An 8,613-nucleotide genomic window follows, 5' to 3' on the forward strand; every position below is an offset into this window, starting at 1 on the left:
CGAGGCCGCCCAGGTCGGTGGGTCGACTGAAGCAACTTTTTTGTGTAGGGAGCTGCCCTTTGGGGCGGCTCCTGGCTTCGCTTTAACTGGTGCGCGCGGCGCTTCTTCGAGCTCATTCAGCCTGGGCATCAGTTTACACAGACCAGTATTAAAGACTCCCTCCCCTAAGGCTGGGGGAAAGGGGGTGGTCTGTGGTTAGACTGCCGGAGAACCAGGCGGTTAGCTTCTCTTCACTTCGCACTAATTCACCCCTTAAGCCTTCTTTAAAACCAAAAAATTTTAAATTCAACCCTATTTCTGGCCATGGCCAAAAAAAAAAAAAAAAAAAAAAAAAAAAAAAGGAAAGAAAAGTCTACTGGGATTTGAAAAAAACATTTCTTCTTTAAAAATTACTATGGAGAGTATACGCAAAAAAACGAATTCACCTTTTTTTTTCATATTTTGGAAACCGCGCTTTATGATTTCAAGCCTTGCAGTTATAATTCAACATGCAGCAATGTTCGTTTTTGCACATAGCTCGTGATACTGTAAAATGGCCACATGATCATTTTACCACAAGTTCCTTTGGATAATTGCGCGGTCTCCGTTTGGCCTCCAAGGGCCTCCCGGCTTTTACCCCAGCGCACCCCTTCAAGAAGTGAGGAACTGGGGTGCCTGGACATTGGCTTGAACGTTTGGCCTGTTTCCGGTCTCTCAGCAAGACCGGTCCTGTTGCACAGGCTGGGAGAAAGGAACGCAGCTCCTAGGGAAGGTGAGAAGAGAGCGCGGTTCGCCAGCAGGGGCTCAGACCCCAGGGCCTGGCTGCAGAAAGGAAGCGGCCGCCGAAGGAGGGACTTGGCGTGGGACGGCCTGGGAGTGTGTCCTCAGGTTTCAGGAAGGGAGCCCAGATTCTGAATGAGCCGCTCAACCACTTACTCCGAAAACGGAGAGCGTTACTTAAGACCTCATGCAGGGCGTCCTAGTGCAGCCGGAGGTGAAACAGCAGCGATAACCGAAACCCAAAACTGCAAACGCCAAGTGTTGTTACCACGCAAAACATAACCCACTCTTTGACTAGTAGTTTACACCTTTAATGCTCTGTTAAATCTCCACTAGTTTTATAATTATAGTAAGTATGAAAGTGAAGCAAAGGGGCGCCTGGGTGGCTCAGTGGGTTAAGCGTCAGACTTCGGCTCAGGTCACGATTTCACGGTTTGTGGGTTCGAGCCCGGCGTTGGGCTCTGTGCTGGCAGCTCGGAGCCTGGAGCCCGCTTCCGATTCTGTGTCTCCCTCTCTCTGTCTCTGTCTCTGTCTCTCTCTCTCTCTCTCTCTGCCCTTTCCCCAATTGTGCTCTCTCTCAAAAATAAATAAATGTAAAAAAAAAAAATAAAAAAAGAAAGTGAAGCAAAGGTCAGTTATTCAATTTCTAGAATTTACTAGTAAGTACTCAGCAACTCTTATTTCTTTAAAAATTTTTTTTTCAACGTTTATTTATTTTGGGGACAGAGAGAGACAGAGCATGAACGGGGGAGGGGCAGAGAGAGAGGGAGACACAGAATCGGAAACAGGCTCCAGGCTCTGAGCCATCAGCCCAGAGCCCGACGTGGGGCTCGAACTCACGGACCGCGAGATCGTCACCTGGCTGAAGTCGGACGCTTAACCGACTGCGCCACCCAGGCGCCCCTTTTTTTTTTTTTTTAATTTTTTTTTTTTCAGCAACTCTTATTTCTAAAGATAGGTGCAAGAGATTCAAAGAGTGAGACACTGAATCTGCCTTTGAGGGCTCATAACCCATGAGAGGAATACAACAGGTACACAAATCCAAGCCGGATTACCACCAGTGTCATAAGACCGGTACAATATGATGGGGATGTGTGGGAAAGAGCCATCACACCCAGTTGAAGGGCGCTGGTGCAGAGGAAAGACCTCTGGATTTAAGTAGCATTTTTTTTAAAATATACTTTATTGTCAAACTGGTTTCCATACAACACTAGGTAGCATTTTCCACAGGGTTTGAAGACAGGGCTCAATTTCAGCAGGCAGAAATGGGGCAGCAATTGTGCTAGGAAAGTATCAATGGGGCGCCTAGGTGGTTCAGTCTGTTGAGTGACTGACTCTTGATTTAGGCTCAGGCCATGATCTCATGGCTAGCGCCAGCCCCACATCAGGCTCTGCGCTGACACCAAAAAGTCTGCTGGGGATTCTGTTTCTCCTTCTCTCTCTGCCCTTACCACACTCTTTCTCTCTCTCTCAAACTAAACAGACTTAAAAAAAAAAAAAAAAAAAAAAAAGGTGGAGAGTATGAAGAATGGCACAATGACTTTGTTCCTAGAGACTTTTAAAAATATTTCTGAGGGTAACTGGTCCTACGGAACAAAGACACCCCTAAGCAATTCAGTCCATTCTAGACAAGCTGTTAAATACAGATTTATATGTAAAGTGATTAAAAACACAGCTAGTTCTTTATTAGGGCTAACTAAGAAAAAGCCTGCAGTAAAGATAGGAAGGTAGAAGAGAGTAAAAGCAGATAGAGAAAGACCAGGAGGAAGAAAGATTTAATCATCCACAGAAATAGGTTTTCAGGGAGTACCCTTGCTCTCTCTGTCTCAGGGTATCATCTCTGGTAACTTGTAAAGCTAACTCCATAATCGTGGATCCAAATAAAATTAGTTCTTCATATTTGCCTGACACTCTAATGAAACTAAGCCAAAGACTACTTCAGAGTCTCAGTACAGTGGTATAAATTATCAATCTGTAATTCTGCGATAGAACAGTTTACTGTTTTCTTATTACTGTTCTGTAGCTAATTATTTTTAATGGAAAGCACAAATGAACCCAGAAATAGAATAAATCATTCTGATTGGGAAAATTTCTTTGAATCGAACAACAACAAATTATAAAGTAACTTACTTTGGTCTTTGTGCTAGTTTTTTCTTTTTTTCTTTTCTTTTCTTTTTTTTTAGTTTAAATCCTAGTTAGTTAACATATAGTGTAATAATGATTTCAGGAATAGAATTTAGTGATTCATCACTTACCCAGGACTCATCCCAACGGTTGTTTTCCTTAGAATGCCCCTCACCCCGTTAGCCCATCCCCCCACCCAACACCCCACCAGCAATCATCAGTTTGTTATCTGTATTTAAGAGTCTCTTATGGTTTGCCTGCCTGTTTTTATATAATTTTTGTGTGGATATTTTTCCTGATGAATATCACTTTTATAATTAAAAAAGTAGTTGATGTAAAATAAAGGATTCTCATAGTTGTGGGGAAGTTTAATGGGAGAAAATAAAGGGTAGAATGTTGTAAGAATCTGAAACATAACGAAAAAAATGATGACAAAAAATGGTTTCTGAATAGGAAAATACTGTCCATGTGTCTGTTCCTTTCTCCCTGAGTGAGCAAGAGAAACAAACATGAGACTCTGATTTCAAGTAGACAGGACAGCATTATTTGTCCCCATCCGACCTGAAACCAGGAGATTTTGCACAGCTGTTTTCCCTCAAGAAAACCAGTTTGTTGGCAGCACAGAGGGAAACAATGAGGTGCCCTTACCCAAGAGGAAATAAAGGAAATAAAGTTGCCTTCTACAAGTTGGACGAATAAATTCTACACACAGTAACCAGCCATCTGTGGAAGTAAAACCAAGATACAGTCTTTAAAAATCTCCCAGAACTCAAATCAAGGTGACCTCGGATGAATCCCTGGGATGTGAAACTGGAATCTGGGGCTTGTTGGTAAGCAAAGCTTCACGAAGTATATTCTTGGGATAGAACAGGGATGATCAAATAATCTCAGAAAAGAGGACTCTTGTACAAGACGTTCTAGGAAGCAAGGCTTTCCTTTCCAAAACCCGAATTTGCCGGTCAAGGTGGGGCAGGAACAATTTGCCAAGCTTCTCCTGGTCTCTCACCCACGCTGGCTTCCTGTGCTCTGATTCCAGGCCACTGATTGGTTTCTTTTTCCATCTGGAGAATTAATGATGTTTCAAAAAAAAAAATGAATGGTGTGATCTTGCTACTTGCCCACACTAGTCAAGAAAAAGACAAAACCAAAAGAAAATGAAACAAAAGTATTCCGGAAGACAGAACTGGGAGGTCTCAGATGGTCTTTCTGTGAGCCTTGTTGCCACGTAGCCCCAACAAGAGGCAAAGAGAAAAACTTCCCTCTTCCTGAAAGGTATGTGGGAATTCTCCAGTGGGGTTCATTAACTGGCAAAGCTTTAGAAGGAGTTGTCTGGCTGCCAAAATAGCTTTAACTTCCCATAATGAAAAACTGTTGCTTCCACGAACTGGCCTTGTGAAGTATTGGTTTGCATTTTAATAAGCACATATTGAGCAACCCTTTCATCCAGCTAATTGCCACAGCTACCCTATGACCTGGGCACACGGTTCCCATTTCTATGAGGACGCAGGCTTCAGCTCCAAAGAGCTGAGTCAGGAGGAGTCCAGTTAACCCTGAATCTGAATCTGCTTCTGCGTTTGCTTTCCCTACACCTGCTCTAATGTAAGTGAAGAGAATTCAGACTAGGCCAGTTCTCCATGCATTAGCAAGGGAGACAGGCTTCACAGAACTCCCCATTTCTTAGATACTGGTGATGTGATAGATTAACAAAGAATGGCTCTGGTGAATTCGGAAAGAAAGGCTGCATGAGGCAGAAGGCCCCTCCATTGTCTCCAGAAGACTTCGGTAGGAGATGAGAATTGTTTGCTCACTCTCCCTTTCTTGGAGAGCCACCCCCTCCTCCTTTCAAAGATGCCCTGCTCAGTCCAAGTGGTTGGGAGGGGGCCGGCTGCCCTCGGCCCCTCACTCCAGGGTGCTCGGAGTCTTCAAGGGACTTTGCTAGAGCATCAGTACAGGTGCTCTCTTGTCTGGGGACTGCAATCCGGAAGTCCCTGGGAGCGTCTGTCCCCTCACACATAAAGAGCACCTGATTAAGAGCTTTGCAAACAAAGGAGAGAGAACCCTGACACCCTCATTTGAGACACTGGACCCATCTGTGCCCAGAAGAGGCCTTCCACCCTTTCCCTGATTTCTTGGTTAGGTGAGTCAGCAGATTATTTTGTTTTCATGAGGGGGTGAGTTAATCATGGCCCAGGGTGAGGTCTTAACTCTTGCAGACACAGAGGTTGCGAGTGTCTCATTAATGAGCATACCTGCCCAGAGGAATGGGAACTTTCAATTATATGATTAATTCACAATAAGAGAGAGAACTCACAGTGTACCAAACATTTCCACTGATCTTACCAGGACACTGGAAACTAAACTATCAGAAGGTTGCCTGGTGAGGATGGCCCAGTCTTCTTGGCTGTCACAGATCTGTAACCCTTGAGCCCCGGCTGAACTTGTTTATGTAAGTTACCCAGCCTGAGTCTAGAACTGTAAATGTCCTAAGGGCTGGGATTGTGTCTGACTCATGGCTGGATTTCTCCAAGCCTAACACGGAGCTGGCACACAGTGACACTTACAAATGTCAAAACAAATTTCAGTTTCAGTTAGCAAAATAAAAAAAAACAGTCCCTACCACTAAGAGATATAAGCCACAAAGCACCTACTTGCTAAATGGAAACTTTCCCTACAATGGCAAGACATGACTTTGACATTAGCCACATGACCCCCCAGTAGCTAAACAAATTTCTGACCCAGCTGTCCATTGAAGGAGGCTGGTGTAGACCAGAAAGCCCATGCATTTCCCTCTACGGTCCTCTGGAATGTTGTGCTGTTGCCCTAACCCAGGAGCTCTGTGGAACAATTGCTTCCGTCCTGCATGGGTGCCGACACCCCACAGCAGCCGTGGCACCCAGGACACAGGGGCTTCATATATTAACATATTTTTGTTGAGTGAATGAATTCCCTTATAACAAATAAGAAACAGAGGTGAACACGGGTTAGGTAGCTTGTAATATCATATTAAATTATGGCTTCTAAGTTGCCTAAAATAGCTCATTCAAAGCTTGCTTTTCATTTTGTTTTGTGAGCACCAACTTCTCATATAACTTGAGAAGGGTTTAAGATGGAATTTCACTTTAGAATTTTTTTTTAAGTAAGCACTATGCCCAACGTGGGGTTTGAACTCAGGACCCTGAGATCATGAGTCACATGCTCTACTGACTGAGCCAGCCAGGCGCCCCTTACTTGAGGAGTCTTATCTTGTATATGTCCCTTAAATCCTTTTACTTATGTTCCTTATTTGAAAATACAATAACAATACTAATATCTGAACACACGCATTTTCATTCAACCCTCTCTACACCTTTGTCTAGACAGCTCAGTGGCTGGTCATCAGAGAAAAGTTGAGTAACACTTCCAGAGCCCTGTGGCCAGCCAGTGGCCTGGAGAATTCTGTTTTTTTCTGACTTGCAGGCCAACTCTCTCTCTCTGCCTACCTGCCTGTCCTTTTCCCACACACGCTCTGATAGCAGCCATAGTGTAGGTTTGGAAATATCATACTCATGTATTTCATAAACTCCAGAATTTGATGAGGCTGCAGTTCATTTGTGGTGACCCACGATTGTTGAGTTCCTCTCTGTGGAAACCAGTAGGCTAGGAGCTGGGGCGGGGGGGAGAGGGGCACCAAGACAAGTTGACCAAAATGTGAGCCTCTCTGCCTGGATGCCAATTCCCATGTCCTTCGTCCACTGAGGTACAATTCCAAGTGGATTCTTTTTGGAGTACAGCTTGATAAACACATACAGTTGTGTAACTACCACCACAGTGGAGGTACCCATCTCATCACCTCAAAAAAAAAAAATCTTCAGGTTCCTCTACAGTCAACCCACTAGGTTAGGGTTGGGCCCCTACAGTTCTGTCTTTTCCAAAATACCTTAAAAATGGAATCCTACAGACAATAGCCTGCTGAGTCAGGCTTCTATCACTTCACCCATGTTGGTCCATCACCAGGCATTTGTTCCTTCTTATTGCTAAGCAGTATTCCTTTATAGGACTGAACCATAGCCTGGTAACCACTCTGCTCAACTAAAGACACTTAGGTTGTTTCTAGATTCGGGGATTATGAACCAACTCACCCTAAACATTTATGAACAGGTTTTTGTGTGAACAAATACATAGGAATGAGAATGTGGGATTCACAATGCCTTTTTCTGCCCTCAAAGGTCTTCTGCCCTCTTTAGGACTGACTGTATCATGTTTTGTCTCTTCTTGGTCAAGCAATCAGTCAGCATGGGGCCCACAATAGATGAGATGGTTTTCTAGCAAAGGGAGGTACGCCTGGAAGATCCCAGTATTTTCCCACAAAATTACCCCAACTCCTGAGGCCCTTGTCAGTCTAGTGAGAAGAGTGCCCAGGTTTCCAATGTCCATGAAAGCCTTCTCAGCATGTAAAAGAGGCCTTGAAATATGAGGAGTCCAGGCACCAAAATATACCCTGACAAAAGCAGGCCACCAGCAAGGCTTTCTGTGTGAGACAGACCTACTCAAAATCAAACTGTCCTCCCTTCAACAGTGGAAGGAAAAGCGTTAATAATAACTAGAAAGTATCGAACATTCACTATATGTCAGGCATTACACAGAGCAGACACTCACTTCAATAAGCCCATGGCCACCCAGAAGTAAGCAGTTCAATCAAGGTTCAAGCCAGGCCTGGGGCTCCAAGCCCACAAATGTAGCCAAGCACCGTGTGCTCTCCTAAGCTTCACCACACCATCAGAGGGCAAAGCATGAGCAGTAAATGACCTCTGAAAAATGGCCTAGTGTGTGTGAAGCAACATTGTGTGGAAAAACAGTATTGTAGACAACTTCTAATGTCCCAGATCCTAGACCCTGATCTGAGTTGGGGCCAAGCCTATACCTTACTACTTGACCATGGGGAACTCACCCAAACCTCTTACCCCTGTATCAGATATGTCTATCTCATTTTTTAGGTGAGGGCAAAGGATGGTTTGAAGAAACAGTTAAATTCTAAACTGAAATCTTAATATACTTCTGAAGACCTTCTTTAAGATGAGAAATTTGTCAGGGAGCAATAGTACGTATTTCTAGTGAAGATCTACTATGGAAATCTTTTAAGAAAAGACAAAAATTCCAGAAAAGAAACTGGAAGAAGAAAAAGCAAAAAGCAAAAGATCGTTTGTTTGCAACCAACACATTACTTACTTTCCTAGCCAGCGTTTTTACCCTGGGACTCCCCAGCCTCAGGAGAGGAGACAGAGACAGTGGACAGGGCCCACTTCACATGGAGCTGATGTTGCCAGTGTTCACAGCAGAGAGACAGGCCACGGAGAAAACTGGCTTCTGTCTCAAGCTAGGAGAGCCCCGTGGGATGTAAGCAAGTTATGTGAATGAAGGATTTCCAGAGAGAGAAAATCTACTCTTAGCCACTGAACCTTCCTTGCCTCCCCTCTCTTCTTGGGCTCTCCCTTTGCTGGCCACTCCCAGGCAAAGGAGGAAAGTACTGACAGCCTTTGGAGACCACTGACGAGGTTCCAATCCTGAAGTTTTCCAGTTGCCTACCCTGTGGTCCAGCAACTCAGTCAACCTCTCTGAGCCCCAGTGTTTTCATCTGAAAAACGGAGATGATAATAACTGGGCACTTGGTAAGAGCATCCATAAGAAAATTCATAATCTCATATTTACTAAAGAAAGACTAAAGCTTTCTCCTTAGTATCAAAAACAAGACAA

At 44.2% G+C, this 8,613-nt stretch overlaps 1 non-coding gene across 1 annotated transcript; it reads right to left on the reverse strand.

Annotated features, from left to right (window-relative positions):
* Positions 1–6,029: 6,029 nt before the first annotated feature.
* Positions 6,030–6,102, reverse strand: TRNAM-CAU (transfer RNA methionine (anticodon CAU)). Its single transcript has one exon. It is a non-coding gene; the product is annotated as a tRNA-Met (tRNA).
* Positions 6,103–8,613: the final 2,511 nt, after the last annotated feature.

The sequence above is a fragment of the Prionailurus viverrinus genome, chromosome C1 (assembly GCF_022837055.1).
Source record: "Prionailurus viverrinus isolate Anna chromosome C1, UM_Priviv_1.0, whole genome shotgun sequence".
Taxonomy (NCBI): domain Eukaryota; kingdom Metazoa; phylum Chordata; class Mammalia; order Carnivora; family Felidae; genus Prionailurus; species Prionailurus viverrinus.